Below are 24,854 nucleotides of genomic sequence, written 5' to 3'. Positions count from 1 at the left end.
GGGTGTGGCCCAAAAACCAAAAAAAAAAAAAAAAAAAAAGAAAAGGTTTTTGAAAAAAAAATACAAGAACAAAAAAAAAAGCCATAAAAACCCACATTAAAATAACAATATATTTATTAACAGGCAGAACAATAAGCCAGGATTTTCCCCACCACATACTCAAAATTCTAGTGAGAGTTCCCCTAAGAGCTCACCTATATCACAGTATGTAAATGGCGATGACCACAAAGACATTCTAACAGATTGCAAAGGTCATGAAGTCTGAGGAAAATTTCCTAGCTTCCACGCTGGTGCTGCTACCCATACTCAACATGGCTGACACAGAGCTATTCAGAGAATGAGATGTCTTTCCAGAATAAAGTTCACAAGAAAACTGATCTTCAGATTGTCGCTAGAATTCTACTCGAGATGAAGCAACAAGGATAGTTTAGAGCAAACCTGGTAACTTGCAAATGCAAATGCAAAAGGTTTTAAAAGTGTCTTCTGAAAGGCCAGAACATTTTAGAAATGATGGCAAAGTGCATATTCATTCTTTTTTAATTCATAATCAATCAATGAGATGGGATGGGATGGGTGAGATACAAGTAGATGTAACGATATACAAGTGAATGATTCTCTACAAAGAAATTATAAAATCTGCACTAAATATATCCAAATATAAGAAAATCATTATGAACTGAAGCAATAGTCACAGTAGGTAGGGGACTTCCTTTGCATGCAGCTAGCCTGGGTTCAATCTCCAGCATCACAAATGATTGCCCTGAGTCCCAGCAGACATGGTTCCTGAGCACAAAGCCAGGTGTAAGCCCTGAGCACTGCTAGGTGTGGGCCCTCCCCCAAATAAAAGTAACATCAAGGCAGATATTTTAGGAAATCTATTGGGAAAGAACAACTTGGGTCTTTAATGTGGTAATTAGTTTTGTTGAATCTCATAGTCAGATGTTTTATTGTAATGTACTTAGCTCATACTGGCTAAGCATCTACGCTCTGGGATCACACTATCAGACTGAACCTTGTGAATTTATATAAAATTCAATTGACACTTATCTGTTAACTGGGCATAACACCACGATTATTGCTAATAATAATCCTAAAGGGTTGGCTCAGATCAAATGAGAATATGTGAAATACTTAAAACAATACCTGATATATATTAAGTACCCAGCAGATGTTAATTAGCTTTCTCTCATATTCTAGCTCTTCTACCTAAACTGTAAAATGCCCTTGGAGTTGGTTAACACTTCTCTGCATCAGTTTTCCCTACTTTTAAATGAAAATAGTAGAGTATTTAATAAAATACTGTGTAAAGCACTTAGCAAAGTGTCTGTCTAATTACCCTAAGTCTGTAATTTTTTTTTTTTTTTTGGTCAGACCAGATGTTACTCAGAGATTACTTCTGCCTCCATACTCAAGGATTACTCCTGGTGGTGCTGAAGAGCAAAACTGGGTGGCAACATGCAAAGCAAGCATTTTACCCACTGTACTATCATATCACTCTAGCCCCTAGACCTGTAATTTCTGATCCATAATTCAAATTTTGAAAAACAAGTTATTTTCTTTAATGACATCAAAACCCATTTGGGGACTAAAGCCAGAATGGTATATAAGGCACTTGTCTCATATACAGCCCTTCATTCAATCCCCAAAACAGCATGTTCCCCCTTTTTTTTCTTTACAATATCTTTATTTAAGCATCTTGATTACAAATATGATTATGATTAAGTTTCAGTCATGTAAAGAACACCCCCCTTCACCAGTGAAACATTCCCACCACCAATGTCCCAAATCTCCCTCCATCCCACCCCACCCCCACCTGTACTCTAGACAGGTTTTCCAGTTCCCTTATTCATTCACATGGTTATGGTGGTACATATACACAATGAAATATTATGCAGCCGTCAGGAGAGATGAAGTCATGAAATTTTCCTATACATGGATGTACATGGAATCTATCATGCTGAGTGAGTAAGCCAGAGGGGGGGGGAGAGAGAGAGGGAGGGAGAGAGAGAGAAGGAGGGAGGGAGGGAGGGAGGGAGAGAGAGAGAGGGAGAGAGGGAGGGAGGGAGAGAGAGAGAGAGAGAGAGAGAGAGAGAGAGAGAGAGAGAGAGAGAGAGAGACGCAGAATGGTCTCACTCATCTATGGATTTTAAGAAAAATAAAAAGTTGGGCCTGAAGAGATAGCACAGCGGCGTTTGCCTTGCAAGCAGCCGATCCAGGACCAAAGGTGGTTGGTTCAAATCTCGTTGTCCCATATGGTCCCCCGTGCCTGCCAGGAGTAACCCCTGAGCAACACCGGTCATGGCTCAAAAACAACAACAACAACAAAAAACAAAACAAAACAAAACAAAAACAAAAAAGAAAAAAAAAAAAGAAAAAGAAAAGAAAAAAAAAAAAAAGAAAAGTCATTTTTGAAACAATCCTGAGACAATGATAGGAGGGCTGGAACTTCCAGCTCACTTCATGAAGCTCACCACAAAGAGTGGTGAGTGCAGTTATAGAAATAACTACACTGGGGGCCCGGAGAGATAGCACAGTGGTGTTTGCCTTGCAAGTAGCCGATCCAGGACCAAAGGTGGTTGGTTCGAATCCCGGTGTCCCATATGGGCCCCCGTGCCTGCCAGGAGCTATTTCTGAGCAGACAGCCAGGAGTAACCCCTGAGCAACGCCGGGTGTGGCCCAAAAACCAAAAAAATAAAATAAAATAAAATAAAATAAAATAAAAAAAAAGAAATAACTACACTGAGCATGTTCCCCCTAGCAGTGCCAGGGGTCAACTCCTAAGCACAGAGGCAGGAATAGCTCAAGCATAGTTGTGTATGTGGGCCTCCATTCCCCACAACCCCCATTAAATACAAAAACTTATTTGTCAGCAAAACCTGACCTTTTCTGACACAGGGCTGTTTTTAGGCTTTATCCTGCTTAGTAGAAGCCTTCTTAAGCTTGCTGAAGAATGCTAATGTGCTAATCCATGTGTGTTTGCTTTGCAACCTTATGTATAATATATAATGCCTTTGTAAAATATCAAAGTTTAGAAGTTTATGAGTTCAAGGGTATTAAAATAAAAGATTGCAAATCTATGTTGTTGTTTTTATTATTATTCATTCAGGAAAAGAAAATTCGTGTGTGTTCATCACATTCAGTGTTTTTTTTTTGTTTGTTTGTTTTTTTTTTTTGGGTCACACCCCATTCAGTAAGCTAATATATAAAGTATTATTCACAACAGCAACCCAAAGTCTCATAAATCACTTAGGTTAATAGAAGTTAATAAAAACCTGAGTAGAAGATCTGATGTTTATTTAAAAAAAATCAAAACAATCAACCAAAATGAGATAGCCAAAGTTATACAGTGGACAGGGTGCTTGCCCTACATGCAGCTGGCACTCCCAGCACCACAGATAGTCCCCTGAACCCAGCCAAGAGTGATCTCTGTTGCAGAGCCAGGAGTAAGCTCTGAGTATGGCTGGGTGTGGTTCAAAAACAAAAAAGAAAAAAAAATCCTGAGTTAACAAGAAGGGTTAATGAGAATTTTCATAGAAATGTTCATTTAAAAGGCTTACAATTATCTACCTTGGAGATTTTCCCACATCTCAATTAGAGATGTGTAGTCTCTGGATTTTTTCCCTCTGGAGCTATATTTCTCTCTTGAGTATGTCTTTCTCCGCCACCCCCCATACAACCATTCCTTTAGGTAAATTTATTTAAAAACTAGTTTTACTTGACTAAAATAAAGTAAAGTTAAACTGAAAATAACTTAATATCTTAAGATAGAGTTCTACATCTGCGAATTTTCCAGGTCTATTACTGTTACTACAGATCAATGGACTACTATGTATCAACTCTGAACTTTTTTGGGTTTTTGGATCACAACCCAGCAGTGCCTCAGGGGTTACTCCTGGCTCTACGCATCAGAAATTGCTCCTGCAGGCTCAGGGGACCATATGGAATGCCGGGATTCAAACCACCGTCCTTCTGGCATGAAAGGCAAACACCTTACCACCATGCTCTCTCTCCAGCCCCTCAACTCTGAACTTTTATTTGTACTTTAAAACTTTTTTTTATTGAAACCATTGTGAATTACAAGTCTTTGATAGTTGGATTTCAGGCATACAGTACAGTGAATGAGGACCATTCTCACCACCAGTGTTGTCCTCCCTCCACCACCAAAGTCCTACACATCCACCCTTAGCCCCCTGGACTGATATTTGCACTTGTATATATTCTATAAACTCTCAGTTCATGACAGTCCTTAGATATAGCACCTGAGGTTAAAGTAAGCAAGTAATTTCTATATACTGAATATACAATTCAATATCTTTGATAAAGGGGCAAGAAACACAAAGTGTAGCAAGGAAACCCTCTTCAAAAGTGGTGCTGGGACAATTGGTTAGCCACGTGCAAAACAAACAAACAAACAAACAAACAAAAAAACCCCTCAGATCTCTCTTTAACACTATGCACAAAAGTCAAATCAAATGGATTGAAAACCTTGATATCATTTTTCCACTGTCCTGTCTCCAAAACCTCTTGGGAGTGGGCCGAAAAGGGCTCAGAAAAATAGCTCTCCCAGAGGCTCATCCAAGGGCTGGAGTGCCAAGGAACTGTGTCTGACCATGAAAACCGGCTATCCGCAGTATTCTGCAGAAAGGAACGTCCCCTGTTTGTGACATCAGGCTGAGAAAATCTACGCCCGCACAGTGATTACTATGAGTGTTGCCTGTGCGTGTTATTCCACTGTCCTTTCTATGAAACCTCTTGGGAGTGGGCTGAAAAGGGCCTAGAAAAATAGCTCTCCCAAGGCTCCAGAAGAGCACAGCTGCTCCGCTTCGCTTCGTGGCTACGCACTCTTTCTAACCAATGAACCCCACCACAACACGCAGAAAAATTCACACTACAAGCGTGACAATGGGGAAACCTCGCAGGCAAACACCGTGCACAGAGAATGAAGACGATAGCTCGGATGACCTAAAAAATCCCAACCATCTGATTAACCTCTCGGATAAGGAGTTTAGAGTAGCCATATGGAAGATGTTTGTAGAACTCAAAGAAAGCATAGATCAATCTGAACAGAACACAAAGACAGAAATCAGAAAACTCCAAACTGTAATAAGAGATCTGAAAAACATGGTAGCTGAACTAAAAAACCCAGTGGATGGCCTTGACAGCAGGGTAACAGCAGCTGAGGACAGAATTGGTGTGCTGGAAGATGAAATGCAGAAAAACTCAACACAGCAGAAGAAATTGGAAAAGAACCTTAAGACAAATGATCGGGCAATAGAAAAGGTACTCAAGGAATGTGAACAGATGAAAATAGAAGTCTTTGATAAACTCAACAGAAACAATAGAATCATTGGAGTCCCAGAGGCCCACGTAGGAGATCTCTAGGAAGAATCAACTGTCCAAAGACATTAATCAAAGGGATACTCCCAGAGTTAAAGACTACATGCAATCAAATCCTGCATGCCCCAGAGTACCAGCAAAAAGAGACCCAAAAAAAAATACCCCAAGACACACCCCTCATTACAATGACAAATCCCACAGCTAGAGATAGAATACTGAAAGCAGCAAGATCCAAAAAGGGAAATTACATTCATAAGGAGCACCTAAGACTTACAGCAGACATGTCACAAGAAACTCTCAAGGCCAGAAGACAGTGGTGGGATATGTGACAAGATTGAATGAAATGATGCTTCACACCGAGAATACTGCACCCAACCCAACTCACGTCAGGTTTGAAGGAAGGATACATCGCTTCATGGATAAACAACAGCTTGAAACTTCACAGATGAAAAACCAGCCTTAAAGGAAAAACTGAAAGGTCTACTCTAAGACAAAGTGAGACCAACAAACACAGCAAACTTATCTACAAAGATGACATTAAATCCTATGACAATCATCTCCCTCAATGTCAAATGGACTAAATTCACAATAAAAGACACAGAGTGGAAAAATGGGTCAAAAAGATGAATCCAACCTTCTGTTGCCTACAAGAAACAGACCTGAATAGTCAGAACAAATATAGACTCAAAATCAAAGGCTGGAGGAAAATCATCCAATCAAACAACACCTTTAAAAAAAGCTGGGGTGGCCAAATTAATATCTGATGACACCACTTTATACTCAAAAAAGTGGTAAGGGACAGAGATGGACACTATGTACTAATCAAGGGATATGTGCAACAGGAAGAAATCAGACTATTAAACATATATGCACCCAATGAGAGACCAGCAAATTATCTAATACAATTACTGACAAATCTGAAAGACATCAATAATAACACAATAATTGTGGGGACCTCAACATGGCCCTGTCAATACTTGATAGGTCAACCAGACTGAAACCCAACAAAAACATACTAGCCTAAAAAGAGTTATGGAAGAAAGAGGACTAGTATATATATATATATATATATATTATATATATATATATTATATATAATATATATATATATATAAAAGACACTCCACCCCCCAAAAAACCTGGATACACATTCTTCTCCAAATGTACATGGTCATTATTCCAGGATAGACCACATGCTGACACATAAAACATACCTCCATAAAATCAAGTGGGTAGAAATCTTGCAGGCTAACTTTGCTGACCACAAGGCTCTCAAATTAGATGTGAACTACAAAGGAACACAGAAGAAAAAACTTTAACAATTGGAAAATTAAACACCCTGCTACTGAACAACCAGTGGGTCTGAGATGAAATCAAAGAGGAAGTCAAAATTTCCTGGAAACAAATGATAATGAAGACACAAACTGCCCAGAATCTATGGGACACAGCAAAAAGGCAGGTCCTGAGAGGAAAATTTATAGTTCTACAAGCACAAATCAGGAAGGAAGAAGGGGCATACCTGAATAACTTAATGACGCAGCTCATAAAATTAGAAATGACTAACAAAAGGAACCAAAAATAGGGAGACAGAAGGAAATAACAAAACTGAAAGCAGAACTCAATGAAGTGGAAAACCAAAAAAACCTGAAAGTTCAACGAAAGCAGAAGTTGGGTCTTTGAAAAAATAAACAAGATTGATAGACCACTGGCAAAACTCATAAAGATCATTCTATGTTCTCCTCTCCCTATGACTCAGAGCATAATTTTGTTTAGCATAATACTCTCCACAATCCATCACGTATAAGCACATTTTATGACTTCATTTTTCTTATCAGCTGATTAGTAGTATTGCACTGTGTAGTAATCATATAGGCACAGAGAAGAAAACATAGGCAGAACTCTCCATGACATTGAAGCTAAAGGCATCTTCAAAGATGAAGTTCAGTGAGTAAGTAAGTGGAAGGAAAGATAAACAAATAGGACTATGTTCAACTAAGAAACTTCCTTCCTTAGAAAAGGAAAACCATGATGAGGATACAAAGAGTGCCCATGGACTAGGAGAAACTATTCACCCAATATCCATTTTGATTAATGCTTACTCCTGGTTCTGAACTCAGAATCATTCTGGTGGTGTTCATGGACAATAAAGGATGTTGGGGTAGAAACATTTAAGCCAATAGCAGAGATCACAACAAAAAACAACAAAAAATCTAGATGAACAGAAACTTCCTCAAAGAAATTCAAATGGCCAAAGGACACACGAAAGAATGCTCTACATCATTAATCAGGGAGACCAAAATAAACATCAAAACAACAGTGAGACACCATCTCACACCAAAAGACCTAAAACACCCCCAACTTTAGAATTGTACTACAAATCAATAGACATTTTAAAACAGGATGGTATTAGAATAAAGACAGGGCACGGCAGATATTTTTGAGGCCTCCCCCTGTTTGCTCCAGCCTGGGAACTTTGATAGTCCCTGGCATCCATCCTCAGGGCTCGTTTCTTCTGAGGTGAGCCTCCCGCTACAAGGGGTGGAAGCAGAGGAGTGCGGCCACTCTGCTTCGCAGGCTGCGTACTCCATCTAGCCAATGAATATCGCCACAAACACATAGAAAAAACCCACAAGTGTGACAATGGGGAAACTATGCAGACCAACATCAGGGCATTGAGAATAAAGATGACAACTTTGATGAACCTGACAACGGCCAACCACCTAGTTCAGGGGTCTCAAACTCAATTTACCCGGGGGGCCACAGGAGGCAAAGTCGGGGTGATCCTTGAGTGCAAAGGCAGTAGTAAAGCACTTGAACATTGGAGGGTGTGACCCAAACAACTAAAACAAAACAAAACAAAAAAAAAGATTCCTCTAGGGCAGGGCCACAAAATGTACGGAGGGCTGCAAACAGCCCACGGGCTGCGAGTTTGAGACCCCTGACCTAGTTAGTCTTTCAGTATGAAGTTTAGAGAAGAAATATGGAGGATGTTCACAGAAACTCAAAGAAAGTATAGAACCACTAATAAGAATCAAGAGAATATGAAGATAGAATCAGAAAACTCCAAACTGAAATATCAGGTCAAATAACAGGTCTAAAAAACTCAGTAGACGAATTGAAAGATTCAATGGATAAGCTCTCCAACAGGGTAACAGCAGCTGAGGATAGAATTAGTGAGCTGGTGTGCTCGCTTCGGCAGCACATATACTAAAATTGGAACGATACAGAGAAGATTAGCATGGCCCCTGCGCAAGGATGACATGCAAATTCGTGAAGCGTTCCATATTAAAAAAAAAAAAAGAATTAGTGAGCTGGAAGATGAGATGCAAAACAATTCCATACAGCAGAAGAGATTGGAAAAAAGCCTTAAAGCAAATGATCAGACAATGGAAAAATTACTCAAAGAATATGAACAGATGAAAATAGAAGTCTTTGATAAGCTCAACAGAAACAACTTAAGAATCATTGGAGTCCCAGAGACCCAAGAAGAAAATCTCCAGGAAGAATCAACAGTCAAACATCATCACAGAGAAACTACCAGAGCTAAGAATATGTGTGACTAAATCCTGCATGCCCAAAGGGTACCAGCTAAAAGGAATAAAGACAAACCCTCAGATCAATGGAATAGACCTTGAGTACTCAGAGAATGTTCCCCAGACATACAATAAAATTACTCTTGGATAAAGGCGGAAAGAAATACAAAATGAGCAAGGAAAGCCTCTTCAACAAGTGGTGTTGGGACAAATGATCAGCCACGTGCATAAAGTAAACTCTGACATCCAGCTAACCCCAGCACCAAGGTCAAATCCAAAATGGATAAGGATCTTGAAATCAAACCTGGAACCACAGGTATATAGAAGAAAACTAGGTAAAACACTCCATGACATTGAAACTAAAGGCACCTTCAAGAAGAAAACATCACTGTCCAAACAAATGGAAGCTGAGAATAAACAGATGGGACTATATTAAGTTAAGAAGCTTCTGCACTTCAAAGGAAATAGTGACTAGAATACAAAGGCCACCTACAGAATGGGAGAAACAATAAGAGGCTAATATGTAAGATATACAAGACACTGACAGAACTTAACAAGAAAAGCCATCTAACCCCATCAAAAAATGGGGAGAAGAAATGAACAGACATTTCCTTAAAGAAGAAATACAAATAACCAAAAGGCACATGAAAATATGCTCCAAACATCACTAATCATCAGGGAGATGCAAATCAAAACAATGATGAGGTACCACCTCATACTACATCACAAAGAACAAGAACAATCAGAGCTGGCGGGGATGTGGGGAGAAAGGAACTCTCATTCACTTGTAGTGGGAATGCCATCTAGTCTAGCCTTTATGAAAAACAATATGGAGATTCCTCAAAATCAAACAAACAAACAAAACAACAAACCCCTGGAAATTGAGCTCCCATATGATCCAGCTATACCACTTGTAGAGATACCCTAAGAACACAAAAATCAATACAAAAATGCCTTCTGCACATCTATATTCATTGCTATCTACAATAGCCAGAATCTAGAAACAACCCAGATGCCCGACCACAGGTGAATGGATAAAGAAACTGTAGGTACACAATGGAATACTAAGCAGCCATCAGTAAAAATGAAAGTCATGACATTTTCCTATACATGGATGGACATGAAAACTATTATGCTGAATAAAATAAGTCAGAGGGAGAGAGACAGACACAGAAAAGCCTCACTAATCTGTGGAATTTTAGAAAATAAATAAATATATAGTAATATACCCAGAGGACAATAGAGTTGAGGGCTGAAAGGGACCAGCCCATGATATAAAGCTTACCACAAAAAGTGGTGAAGGCAATTAGAGAAATAACTACACTAACAACTATCATGACAATGGTAATGAGTGAGAGAAGTAGAATGCCTGTCTGGCATACAGGCAGGGGGTGGGGGAAGTGGGGGTGGACATTGGTGGTGGGAAGGTTGACTGGTGAAGGGGGTGGTTCTTTTCTATAACTGAAAACAAAACTACTAACAAATTTGTAATAATGGCACTTAAATATATCATAAAAAAAAAATAAAATAAAAAAACACTAAGACTAGAACACATTGAAAAGAACAAGTACAATCAGGTAGGTACAGATTGATGCAATGAACAAAGGGACTCTCATTCACTCCTGGTGGAAATGTCAAATAGTCCAGCCTTTTTGGGAAATATTATAAACATTCCTCAAAAAAAACTAGAAATTGAGCTTCTATATAATCACGGCAATACTGCTCCTGTGAATGTACCTTAGAGGCCCCAATAATATGATGCAGAAAAACCTATCTGTACTCCCACGTTCATTGCAGCACTATCCACAATAGCCGAAATCTGGAAACATCCCAAGTGCTCAAGAACAGGTGAGTAAGTAGATAAAGAAACTGTGGTACATCCATGTTAAACTTTAAAAGTGAAACGATTCATTTCTCTTTCCAAACTGTTAACCCTAGATACTTCGACTAGAAGGTTTCTGCATGTTTTGGGATATTTCTAAAGAATCTGGCCATTAGTGAGACTGAGGATGATGGAAAGGAGTGCAAGTTTTCATTCTTTTCTTCTTTTGAGGAAGTTTACTATATAATTTACAAAAATTAAGCATTTTTTCAGGAGAGATAAAGTCACGAAATTTTCCTATATGTGGATATACATGGAATCTATTATGTTGAGTGAAATAAGTCAGAGGGAAAGAGACAGATATAGAATAGTCTCACTCAACTATGGGTTTTAAGAAAAATTAAAGATATTACTGTAATAAGGTCCAGAGACAATAGAGTAGGGCTGGAAGGCCTGAAGGACTGGCTCACAATTTGAAACTCACCACAAAGAGTGGTGAATGCTGTTAGGGAAATAAGTACACTAACAGCTATCATGACAATGTTAAAGAATGAGAGAAGTAGAATGCCTGTCATAAATACAGGCAGGGGTGCGGGAGGAGGGGGACATTGGTGGTGGGAATACTGCACTGGTGAAGGGGGGTATTCTGTTTATGACTGAAACCCAACTACAAACATGCTTGTAATCATGGTGCTTAACTAAAGATTTTTTTAAAAAATCAAGCATTTTCTTCTTGCAGTTATCATTACCTGTCTTCTGAAAAGTCTACTTAAATCTAGGATACTGCAAAGGTGTGGTGGTGGATGGTGGACGGATAAATGTTATTTCCTTCCTACCTTTAATATTTTAATCTTTCTAACTGATGAAAGACAGAGGTAGTAAATACCTAGGATTTCTACAGATTTCACACCTGCCACTTTGAGTTTTAATAGTTTTATGATTAATAACTATCAAATAGTGATATATAACATCTTAATCAGGAGAAAACCAATAATCTGAATTAACATTTTTTTAAGCAATCTGACTGTGCCCACTACATGACCAGTGCTCTCTCTTTTATTTTCCCGACCATCACCCATTTTATAGACAAAGCAGAAAAAAAAAAAAAAAGCCAACTCATCCTAGAGTCTAAGCCAGCAGCTTGTGGAAGAAACGCGGGTAACTGACTGAGTTCCTCCCAATTACTCCCTCTCTATTACAGATGGTTAGAAGGTGAAGACACAAAACCAAATAGCCAGATGGCTGTTTACCAGAGCAGTAGGGCAAGAAACTGCAGGTAAAAAAGCCTGTTAGCCTGCTCACAGTCCTGGCTTCTTCAATCACATAGGCACTGAGGAGGAGACTGGCAAATCAGCTAAAAAGTTAGGTGACTAGGGAGCCCAGGGACAAAAGCAGAGTACTCCCCAAACACAACAGACTGAGGGATTTGTGAAGTGTGCCAGTCTAGAAAACTATAACCCATATTCTTTGGAAAAAAGAAGCCTTGTAATCATGAAAGCAAAGGTCTATGCAGCATGCTCCACATAACATTTCATCTTCACCTCTGTGCATTTCTTTGCATTATTGTAGAAGTAAGTTTCAAATTATACCCAGAGAAAACAGCACTGCTACCAGCTGTCTCAATACCCTGGGGCAACTTGTATGCTGAAACTGATTTTGCTGAGGGTGAGGTTAAGACCCTAGCACCATAAAACAACAAACAAAAATCTCATTTTGCTGTTCAATGCTGTCATAATTACTATAACTACCTACAGTTCTAAGTGGCAATCCGTGTCTCAGTATGCTGTCCCCTGGGAAATTCTACTATACTGTTATAATCCCCACAGCCAAACTATTTCTCAATTACTACTCAGTGCTGAGTCCATTATGAGGTTCAATGTACTGTTTCTAAACGTACCTGGGAATAATGAAAAACAGGTTAACATAATACATATGTTCTTATAACATTCATTTTTAATATATTTTTATATATTTTATATGCTAATTTGGGTCAAATATTACAGGGCTTAAGATTTTTTTCCCAACTTGCTGACCCTGGTTTTAGTCACTGGCACCACATACAGACCCAAGCATTGCCAGAGTCCACATCATGGACTCCTGAGCACTCCAGGATAGGCTCCTGCACCAATGGATGTGGCTTCTAAAATTCCCAAAATCTGGGATGCTAGGTTTGCTATGTTTAGCAAAACTAAACACCAGACTGTTTATGAGATTACCAAGCAAAACAAAAGTAATGGGAAGATGAAGCTCAGAAAAAAGGGAAGGCCTGGGGATAGTGGAGTCCTGGGGTAAGTAATTATCCTTGGCATCTGAGTCATACAAATTGTTTCCATAGATATATGATTCAATAGGAATACTTCCAGGGCTTTCTGATTCACTTTCATAACTGGACATGTAAGCACAATCGTAAGAAGTAGGAGCAGGAGGCTCTGAAGTCTCTGCTACCAGAGAGACTGTTACCAATCATTTATAGTACAAGACATCAAGTTCTAGTTCCATCAGCAGTGAGTTAACTGGGGCTTAGAAGACTTGGGAGTTATGTGTTCTTTTACTATAATGAAAAGGCTTTGCATCTCTGTGGTTCTGAAATAATGCCAAGGACTCATCCATGAGTCACTATGAAACCTGAATCTTCCATCCCCTCCCTGGTGGTTCTAGCATGACATGTGGCTCACCCGTGTGTATCCAGCCAGCAAATTAACTACTTTAAGGCCAGGAGAGTGAATTTTTACTGCTACTTCTTACCTGTATGGAATCTAACTTTTTTTTAATAGAGCTACCGATGCACAGTAAATTTTCTATTCAAATGATTAAGAAACACAGGCCATGGGACTGGAGAGAGCTCAACAAATGGAGTACTTGTTTTGTATGTGGGAGGTCCAGATTTGAAGCCTGATACCACATTGTGCCCTAAGCAGTGCAGACAAAACCCCCCAGCACAGAGCCAGGACTAGCTCTTTAACACTACCAGGATTGGTGGCTTAAAAGCCCACCCCCCTTCGAAAAAGAAAGAAAAACATATCTATATAGAGACTGGAAAAAGTATCTAATTTCTAATAATCAGACTCTTATTACATAGACCAGAAAAACACTGGTGATTATTTCCCTAGTAATTTCAACAGATCAGTCTAGTGAAACAGAAAAGGTGAAACAGAAAATATTCCATAATGCCATTTTTCTTAAAACAAATGGCTCAAGAAAATTAAGTTTTTGGTTATTGGGTCACATCCGGCAGCGCTCAGGGGTTACTCCTGGCTCTGTGCTCAGAAATTGCTCCTGGCAGGCTCGGGGGACCATATGGGATGCCGGGATTTGAATCACCGACCTTCTGCATGCAAGGCAAATGCCTTACCTCCATGCTACACCCCCCGCCCCCCCCCCCCCTTTTTGGTTTTTGGGTCACACCCGGCAGCGCTCAGGGATTACTCCTGGCTCTACACTCAGAAATTGCTCCTGGCAGGCTCTGGGGACCATATAGGATGCCGGCATTCGAACCACTGTCCTTCTGCACGCCAGGCAAATGCCTTACCTCTATGCTATCACTCTGGCCCTGGACCCATTTCTTAAACTGAGTTTCTTAAACTATGGTGAGAGGAGGGGTCAAATCTACTCTTTGGAACTTTTTGTATCAACAAATTAGCCTCTTCATCTGGAGAAACACTAACCTGAAAAATCATATAGGAATAGATAAACTAAAGTGTATATGACCAGAAAACAAAACAAAACAAAACAAAACAATAGACTTAGAGAGGCTAGGGATGGAGTTCAATAGTAGAGTTTTTGCCTTCCATATGGGAAGCCCTGAGTTTGATCTCTAGCACTCCAAACAAGCAAAAATTGAACACTGAGGTTAGGCAAATTTCTGAAATCTGTGCTTATACAATTCCTTTATACTGACTAAAATGAAATCACATGAACCAGTACTTAGCTTCCCAAGGTCACTGTCAAGAGTAAGTTCATGAAAGATGACTTCTGTTGAAAATACATTCCAATGAAGTATACAGCACCAAATGATTCTCCTTTGTAAAATGAAACAGTGACACCCTACTTGCATTTTCTTTAGTTTAGCAATCTCTCTGACAATGGCTCAATGACCTCATTAAGATATTTTTATAAACTATGCAAGAGGAAAAAACAATGCCATTCACTTGTACTCAGTTGTAAAATTTATATTCAGAAAAACAGCCCACAATCCACTGCCCAGCTTGTCTGTTCCTTTGATCTGATTCAAGGAGGACCACTTGATAAGTGAGTTTTGAGACTCCTGCGGCTGGAACACAGGAAGAGTGTCTGCCTGTAGGAAGTGTGACAACACCCTAACTTCTGTCAGCTATCAGCAGACAGCTATCACCCTTTTTCATAGGGATCAGTATGATGAATATCACATTTGTTGATCTGGAATAACATTTGGAATCCCCTTGGTATCCTTTTGTCTGCTTTGCTTTTGGGCTATACCAGGCAGTGCTCAGGTTTTACTCCTGGATCTGTGATCAGAGATCACCTCTAGTGGGACTTGGATGATCCTATGCAGTGCTGGGAATTGAACCTGGGTGGGCCACATGCAAGGCAAATGCCATAACCCTTATACTATCTCTCTAACCCAGACGTGGTATCTTTTTAAAGCACCAAAGTTCAGGGTATTCCTAAACTAAAAATACTATTTTTGATGAAGAATAGAGAAAGCAGCATGTTTTTCCTTCTCTTTTTTTCTACCTTTTGGATTTTGAATAATATCACTGCTGCTCATGAGTCACTCGTGGCAGTACTCAGTAAACCCATATAGTATTGGGGATGGACTCAGGCTTCCTGTATGCAAAGTTGTGCTCCAGTCCATTGAGCTCTCTGGTCCAGATGTTAGAATTTTGTGAAACTCTCCAGATGATTTCAAATGTGCAGGTAGTGTGGGAACCACTGGGTTAGTGGATAAACTCCTTCCTTCTTTCTTTCTCCTTCCCTCCCACTCTCCCTCCTTTTTCTCTTGGCCACACCTGGAGGTGCTCAGGGATTACTCCTGCCTCTGCACTCAAAAATCTCTTGGCATGCTTGGGGGACCATATGGGATGGCAAGGATCAAATTCTGGTCGATCCCAAGTTGGCTGTGCAAGCCCTACCTTGTTGTGCTATCACTACAGACCTGTATTATTAAAGCACATGGAGAACTAGGTGCTATCCTGAGATGAGTACAATTGGATAGGTGTTCTCTGTTCCAGTACCAGTGAACAGAAGCAATGTATTCATGCTTGTTCTTAGATTACACCTCCTTTCATAGCCCTTGTCTGTGTGCTGGACCAAAAGCAGTCTCAAGGAAAAGAAATTTAGCAACTATTTGAACTCACTCAGGTGAGTAGCTCAGAGAGAAGTGACTATAAAGAAAACAATTCACAGTAGTCTCTGCCAATGAACATGAAACTAGTTTTCAAAGGGGAAAATTTAGATGTATGGAACACTGTGAACTTGACAGGCTTCCAACACTTAAGCCATTTTTCTGATGAGATTACAAATGTGCTTTTTAATATATATTAAAATGTGCCAAGATTTTGAAAACCTTAATAATTTAGTGAATTGATATTTTCCAGATGCCAAAGCATGATGTTACACAATTATACCTAATTCAGCCAAAGCAGACTAAAGAATTTTATAATAATTATATTTAACAATAGATTATAAAATTTCACTTTTGTAAGTCTGCCGTTAAATAGGTGTGAAAGTACTAAGAAAAGCTACATCGCTCAATATTTTTTGCAAATAGTTATATTTATAAAAATATCTCTCATCTAGGTGGCTGGATTGGTAGCACAGTGGTAGGGTATTTGCCATTTGCCTTGCACGCAGCTGACCCAGGACAAATGTGGGCTTGCTCCCCAGCATCCCATATGATCCTCCCGAGCCAGGAGCAATTTCTGAGCACAGAGCCAAGAGCAACCACTGAGCACCACTGGGTGTGACCCAGGAAAAAAAAATCTCCTCTATACCAAAAAAGGTGAAGAATTTTAAACAATATATTATTTTTATTTATTCATTTTATTTACTCGTGTTTGCAGTGCTAGGATTCAACCCCGGGCTTCACAGATGCCAAGTAAGTGCACTACCACTGAGCTACTACATCCCAGATCCATTAGTTAATAATATATAAATGACAAATATTTTAAGAATTCCTCAAGTAGGGTCCAAGAAATAGAAAGAGAAAAGACAGAGACAGAAAGTGTGTGTGTGTGTGTGTGTGTGTGTGTGTGTGTGTGTGTGTTATAAACAATTGTTTTGCATATACAAAAATGTTGAGACATCTACGCTCCTGGCATGCCTGTTTTTCCTCTTCTGTGGGATATTTTCTAATTCAAGTCAATGAATCAAGTCTTATCAAGTCAAATGAATTTGTGATTCAAAGCTGTTTGCTGCTAACTTAGTAGGGCTGACTGGATTCATGCAGGGCACTTTATCTTTGTAAAGAACAAAGGAAGCTGAAAGTAAATAACAAACGTAACTAAGAGTTATTAAAGTAAAGAGCAAACGTAACTAACAGTTATTGAATTCAATAATTAAAAGTTATTGAATTCTCCATGGCAGCAGCCATACTGAGTGTCTTCATATATAATATGTCACCAACATTTTATAACAGTAGGCATTTTATTGAATTAAACAAGATTAGATAAGTTACTTGTATGTTCATTCACACTGTAATGTTTTAAATAACATTAAATGAACTGTTAAAAACTACAGCTTTTAAAAACTAAAATCAAAGCAATATTATTACATGAAAAATTAACATTAATTCCTTAATATCACCATATAACCTCAATTATTTTATATATGTCCTTTTAGTTAGTTTGGATTAAGGACATAAACATAGTATTTTATTTGATGTATCTCAAATCTATTTGCGAAATTAGCTAATAAGCTACTGCTTCTAATTTTCACTATTGCTTTGGCCTCAATTTTTTTTCTTCACCAAATTGGGTTTAGGGCAGAAAAAAAATACAGTGGGAAGATTTGCCTTGCATATGGCTGTGCTGAGCTCAGTCCCTGGCACTTCATGTGATTCTATGCCAGGAATAAGCCCTGAGTACAAGTGGGTATGGCTCAAACAAACAAAATCAGGTTGATTGTGGCTGGAGAGCAAGTATCCCTTGGAACATGCCATAAGCACATGTTGGGAGTAGGCCCTAAACAGAGTATGGACCCAAAAACAATCACTAAAAAAAGGCTTAATGGGGGCCAGAGAGATAGCATGGAGTGTTTGCCTTGCATGCAGAAGGACAGTGGTTCGAATCCCGGCATCCCATATGGTTCCCCGAGCCTGCCAGGAGTGATTTCTGAGCATGGAGCCAGGAGTAACCCCTGAGTGCTGCCAGGTGTGATCCAAAAATAAAAAAAAACAACAGAAAAACAAAAAAACAAGGGGTAATGAGGTTTAATTTATATATAAAAAATTTAAAAAATCAGTATGAATTTAAAAAAAGTATCACATTTAATTCTTATAATTGTTATAATTATTATTAACAATATAAACAATTATAAACAATATTACTCTCATCCAAAGCCAGCTCTTTCTTCTACCCCACATCTGGCCACCATGTTGTTCTACTCCCCTATGTTTTGATTTTTCTAGCATGTCATATGAGCATTAATTCTTTTTAATATTTCTGTCTTTTGTTTCTCTCATCTTAGAATAATAATACTCCTGATACTTATCCATATACGGTCAGGATTTGCTTTTATTTTATTTAAGAGCTGAAATAATCACACTGTTTTGTGTAAAATCTAGTTATTAAATGTATTGATGTTTTTAATTCCTACTTTGTAATTTACTTTTATTTTGTTTTCTTTATTTAAGCACCATGATTACATACATGATTGTAGTTTGGGTTTCAGTCATAAAAAGAACAACCCATTCACCAGTGAACATTCCCACCACTATAGGATTTGCTTTCTTAACTTACATTTTTATTTTTTTGTTCGTTGGTTTTGTATTTTGGGCCGCACTCTGATGCTCAGGGGTTTCTCCCTGGCTATGCGCTTAGAAATCACTCCTGGCTTGAGGGATCATATGGGGGACACCAGGGGGATCAAACCACAGTCTATCCTAGGGCTAGGCCATGTGCTAGGCAAATGCCCTACCCCTGTGCCACCACTCCGGCCCCTAACTTACATTTTTAAAAATATTTGTTGGGCTGGGATGGATAGTACAGAAATAAAGAGCTTACCTTGCACCTGTCTGGAGCCCACATTCAACCCTAGCATCCCCTGTGGTTCCTAGAAGCCCCTCTCAGAGGTGATCCCTAAGCACGATCCAGGAGTAAGCCCTGAGCATCAGAGTGCGGCCCAATACTATATATAGTGGAACAGATAATTTGAATCAAGGTCAATGAGTTTCGAGGGCAAACTTGTTAAACCATGTACTTTCTCTCTGACACCCTGTGTCATTTTTATTATTAAATAATAATTGTTTTTTTTATTTGTTTAGTTTGATTCACGTTCAGAACTGATTAGGGTTACTCCCGGGTCCGTTTTCCTGGCTGGACTTCGGGGATGATATGGGATATCAGGAGTCAGGACTTGGGGCCAGCTGTGTGTAAGGCAAATACTCTATTTCACTGTACATCGCTCTGGTCCCTTAAAAATATTGAATATATAAATATAATTTCAATTTGTTTATCCATTTAGCCAGCTAATAGGTTGTTTTGCTTTAAATTTAAAATACATTATAGACTTTGACTCAGATATACAAAACAAATTTGAAGAGATAAGTGGGTCTGGACATGAGTAATTATCACCACAAAAAGCAAATATCAAAATACAAAAGACAAGAAAGAGAAGTAAATAAAAGCATAGGGTCAAAGTTCCATAACATCAATAACTCACATAGAAAAATGGTAACAAATTATTTTACATCAACAATTTCACAACATGTTTAAGGCCAAAAAACACTAGTGAAAGGACACTCAGGTGGGAGATCCACCTAAACTTAAGTGATTAAAAAAATAAGTTAGGAAGGCAATCATACATGCAAATGGGAAGCAGGGAATGACAGATTTCAATCAGATAAAACAGACTTCAGGCTACAAAAGAATAAGAATAGGGATAAACATCATGTAACAATTAGACAATTCATTGAGAGGATTTAATATAACATATATGCATCAAATGAAGATGCATCCAAGAAGGTAAAACAAACATTAACATACTAATAGGTGGATAATAGGAGAGGGGTATAAGTTTGCCACCAAGCTGCTGGTTCAATGTAACGTGTACACAGAAGCCTGGAATCATCTTGCAGGTGGCCCAAAAGAAGAAAGGAGATGCAGGTAAGTCTGCCAAGTGACCTGCTGGCAACCCTGAACATGTGTGCATGTACCATCCCACCATTTATCTCTGGCCTCAGGAAGGAGCAACAAAGGAGAGCGAGTTCCAAGACACCAGAAGTAAGATTCCTATTGATCCACACCACACACAGAAATGAGAAAATGGAGGAATCACTTTGTACAAAACGGAATAGCAAAAAGCTTGAAGAACCCTAGGCACACAGGAGCTCTCAAATCATCCTGAAGGATTCAAAGTGGACAATGGTTAGATTGTTCACTGACCTGAAGGAAACAAAGAGAGCTTCAATAATAACAATGAAAGTTTTCAGAAACTTCAGACAGAGAGTCATTGGGGAATGAAGAGCATTGGAGGGAAAGCTAAAAAAAAACACACAGAGGGGCCAAGAAGTAGAATGGCAAAAGCCTAACACTCAATCCAGGAGCCAGAGAGTGTAGCTCAGTGCTTGCCTTGCACGTGGCCAATAGGGTTTGATCCCTGGCATCCCTATGGTCCCCTTAGCCCACTAGACATGAACCTCTGAGTGGAGAGCAGGAGTAATCCCCGAGCACTGCTAGGTGTAGGCAGCCCAAAACCCCCAAGAATGGGGATTGAATTTGATGTACATAAGAACAAAATGCAAAGAAGCATACAAAAGGGGCCGGGAAGGTCGGTGCTAGAGGTAAGGTGTCTGCCTTGCAAGCGCTACCATAGGACGGACAGCGGTTCGATCCCCCGGCGTCCCATATGGTCCCCCCCGAAGCAATGGGGCAATTTCTGAGGCGCATAGCCAGGAGTAACCCCCTGAGCGTCAAACGGGTGTGGCCCAAAAACCAAAAAAAAAAAAAAAGAAAGCACACAAAAAGAACAGAAGGGAAAAAAAACACCAAAGCAATGAAACATCAGGAAATCTGAGAAACAGCCATAGGAGAAATAATATCCAAAATTACAGGTAGTCTAAAAATGGAGTGTTAAAGAGAAAATGAGAAGTGTTGGTAGAAAAATTATAACCAAGAAACTTCCCCATCTAAATCCATATAAAGAAAGGCTAAGGAATTATTCCAAGCAAAGTAAAACCCAAACAGAAAAATACCAAGACACTAATGGCAAGAGCTAAAGAGAGATAATTTTAAAGAGCAACAAGAACAAAGTGAAGTATTACTTAAGAAGAAGCCTCACAGCAGGTTTCTCAAATAAAAACCCTAAAAAACTAGGGGTAGGAATTGTACAATATAGCCAACATACTGAATGAAACAGCCTATCAAACAAAAATACTAGCTAGATTATCATTCAATTCCAAAGGACTGACACACATAAACTCACAACAAATAGCAGTTAAAGTTTAAAAGTAACTAAAATAGCTGCAAGATATAATAAATGGATTCTTACAGAAAGTAAATAAAAAGCAAAAAAAATGATTATCGTAATATCCAGAAGCCACACAAAGTAGATGGCAAAATTATCTCATTAATTTCATTTAATGGTCACTGTTCTGACTCATGGTATCATAAAAGATATCTTAAGTGCTTATATTGGATTAGGACAATGGAATCTGATGCCCTGCTGCTTACAAGAGATACATCTGGAACCATCAAAAGAAATACAGGCTCAAATTAAAAAAACTGGAAAACAACCATACAACAGATTAGAAGGGGTGGAGAAGCCATATTCATATTAGACAAAATAGACTTCAAACATAAAAATGTGAAGAAAGCAGGAACCTTACTGAAAAGGTTTTTTGGAAAACAACATTACCTGATATCAAAACCTGGACAGAGACATCACTAAAATGGGGAAATTTCAGATTAGTATCTCTGATGCAAAGATCCCCAATAAAATTCTAGCCAATAAGAATACAAAAACATATTAAATGCATCATATACCAGTAATCAAGTGGGAATTATTCCAGGGATACAAGGATAGTTCAATATTTGCAAATGAATTAAAATTATATACAGTATAAATAAAAGGCTAAACCAAATATGTAGATGCAAGAAAGGAGTATTTTGATAAGACCCAACATCCTTTTATGATGATAACTTCAATGAAATATGGATGTAAGGAAATTTACTTTCAATATTATAAGGGCCATATACAATAAATCCACAGATAACATCATCTTTAATGAAGAAAAAAGGGAAAACCGTTCTAAGATCAGGCACAAAACAGAGTATCCATTCGCACTACCTACTATTCAATATAATACTGAAGCTCTAGGTATACCAGTTAGACAAGCATAGGAGAAATTTAAAGATTTTCAAATTGGTAAGGAAAGTCAAACTATCACTAAGTCCCAAAATGACATACCGTAATATTTTACAAGCAGAAAACACTAAAAGACTCCATCAAAATTTTTAAAGCCAATAAAGTAAAGGTTAAATTAAAAATTTAGTGGACTAAATTAAACCACTTCACAGAAATCTGTTTCATTCTTATATGTCAATTAAGATGTAGAAGAGAAAGAAATTTAAGAACCTATTCCATTTATGGTCATGTCAGAAAAACTCAAGAATCCAGAAGTAACCTACAAATAGCTAAAGCAATCCTTGGGAAAAGGAATAGGGGAGGCATTACTTTCTCCAAATTTAAACTGTATTACAAAGCAGTAGTTATCAAAACAGCATGGTATTGGAATAAAGACAGACTTTCAGATCAGTGGAATAGGCTTGAGTACTTGGAGAATGTTCTCCAGACATACCATCACCTAATTTTTGATAAAGGAGCAAGAAATCCTAAATGAAGCAAGGAAAGCCTCTTCAATAAGTGGTGTTGGAACAAATGGTAAGGCACTTGCAAAAAAGCAAACTTAGACCCCCAGGTATCTCCATGTATGAAGGTAAGCTCCAAATGGACTAAAGACCTTGATATTAGGCCTGAAACCATAAGGTATATAAAATACGTAGGTAAAACACTCCATGACATTGAGACTAAAGGCATTTTTTTTTTGCATTTTAAATTTTTTTTAATATAATTTTTATTTTGATCATCGTGGCTTACATATTGTTGACAATATTATTTTAGGTACATATTTACATAAAATCAAGGGGGATTCCCATCACCAGATTGTCTTTACCTATACCTCCATTTTTGTCCTCCCTCCCATTTCCTCTTCCCTCACCCTCAGGGCGGCTAGAATATGTGATCCCCTCTGTATCTGACCTACTACTTAGTAGTCTTGCACCTGTTTGGTCTTGATGTCTACCTTATTTCCCCCTCTAACTGGAGGCAGGACTAGCTAGTTCAAGATGCATGGTTTTGTTTGAAAAAGAGAAAAGAAATAAGCTGGGGTAAGAGACTAATATGCCGAAAATGGGTGGAATCCTTCTAGGGGCTCTCATCAACGCTTTGAGAGATGAAGGAGATAAAGAAGATGAAACATTCCCCCAGTACCAAAAGAAGTGTCAAATATCCAGTGAGGATTCCAGCTATATCGATTAGCACCACAAAAAAAACAAGCAAACGAAAAAAAAAAAAAACAAAAAAAAACAAAGAAAAACAGACAAACAAAAACAAAAAAAAACAAAGAAAAACAGACAAACAAAAACAAATCAAAACAAAAACTGCCATGGTCTTGAAATAAGAAACATGGCATAGCACATAAAGAAAGGAAAGAAAAGAAGAGAAAAAAAAATAAGTATAACTGGGGACAACAATTTCAATAATCACACCCAAACAGAGAAATCTACCAAAGATAGGTAGGTAAATAAAAATAATAATAATAATAAATGAAGATAAAAAAATATATATATATAAAAAATAACCGAGGTTTTGTGCTTTTTGTATTTTTGTTTTTTCCCTCCTGCCCTGGCATGGTAAATATTGGGGTCATTCAAATTGGAATTCACTTGGCCTAAGAAATATGGGGTTTCTCCGACCTTGGAGTATATTGTCATGGGATCAACTATAGACTCTGCTCAGGATCATTTGTTTTCCCGGTGGTGCTTTTGTGGTGTGTGGAAGACTTCTGTCCTGTCCTGTGTGATACAATCAGACCTCTGTGTCTAGAGGTCTCTGTATCTGTACGGATCCTGAGGTGGGACTTATGATGAAGTCAGTCTTTGTGGTTCTAGAGGTTCTGTTCCCTTAGTGTCATTTTAATTCATCTTCTGTGGTTGGAGATCTTGGTCTTTGTGTTGAAACTGGGATGGCGCCTAGGATAGCGTCTTTCTTTGTGCTTCCAGAAGCCCCATTCCGTTACAATTGTCTCTGCCAGACCTTTGGAACTGGGGATCATAATTATTGTGCAGGTCATAGTTCAAACCCTAAACTAGGGCTTTTTTATTGGTCCCAAGATATATACAGTCTGGTCATGGTTCTAGCAGCCAGTCATCTATAACTCACAATCTTGGCTTTTGGACCTACCAAAGGGTGACAAGTCTTCTGGTTTTGTCTTGTCATTGGCTGGTAAGGTAGGCTAATCTGTTCTAAGGTCAAGTTGTTCACATTTTCCTCGTTGTCAGGATATCATGTTAGAGCTGGTCCTTGTTGGTGACCCCACAGTATTAAGGCTGTCCCGGCTGGGATTTGTTTCTTGTAGCTGTTGTGAGGAACTGTGCCGTTTCTATGTCTGGGGGTCCAGGGTTCAAGGCTGGATGAATGGTATCTAATCACCTGAAGTCTAAGTTGATTCCACATGACATATTTTCAGGGTAGGAGATATCCCTGTAACTACAGACCAATCTCACTAATGAACATAGATGCAAAGATACTCAACAAAATCTTAGCAAACCGAATCCAGCTCTTCATCAAAAAGATCATACATCATGACCAAGTGGGATTCATACCAGGAATGCAAGGTTGGTTCAACATACGCAAATCAATCAACATTATACATCACATCAACAACAAGAAAAACAAAAACCACA

The 24,854-nt window shown here is 38.6% G+C and overlaps 1 non-coding gene and 1 pseudogene across 1 annotated transcript; one reads left to right on the top strand and one right to left on the bottom strand.

Annotated features, from left to right (window-relative positions):
* LOC126015920 (protein POLR1D-like) overlaps nucleotides 1-24,854 on the bottom strand; it is a 46,950-nt pseudogene that overhangs the window by 8,994 nt on the left and 13,102 nt on the right.
* On the top strand, nucleotides 8,521-8,627 carry LOC126016929 (U6 spliceosomal RNA). Its single transcript, XR_007498613.1, has one exon. It is a non-coding gene; the product is annotated as a U6 spliceosomal RNA (small nuclear RNA).

This window comes from Suncus etruscus, chromosome 8 (genome assembly GCF_024139225.1).
Source record: "Suncus etruscus isolate mSunEtr1 chromosome 8, mSunEtr1.pri.cur, whole genome shotgun sequence".
NCBI lineage: Eukaryota > Metazoa > Chordata > Mammalia > Eulipotyphla > Soricidae > Suncus > Suncus etruscus.
The sequence above is the reverse complement of the archived record's forward strand: the minus strand, read 5'-3'. Positions and strand labels throughout refer to the sequence as shown.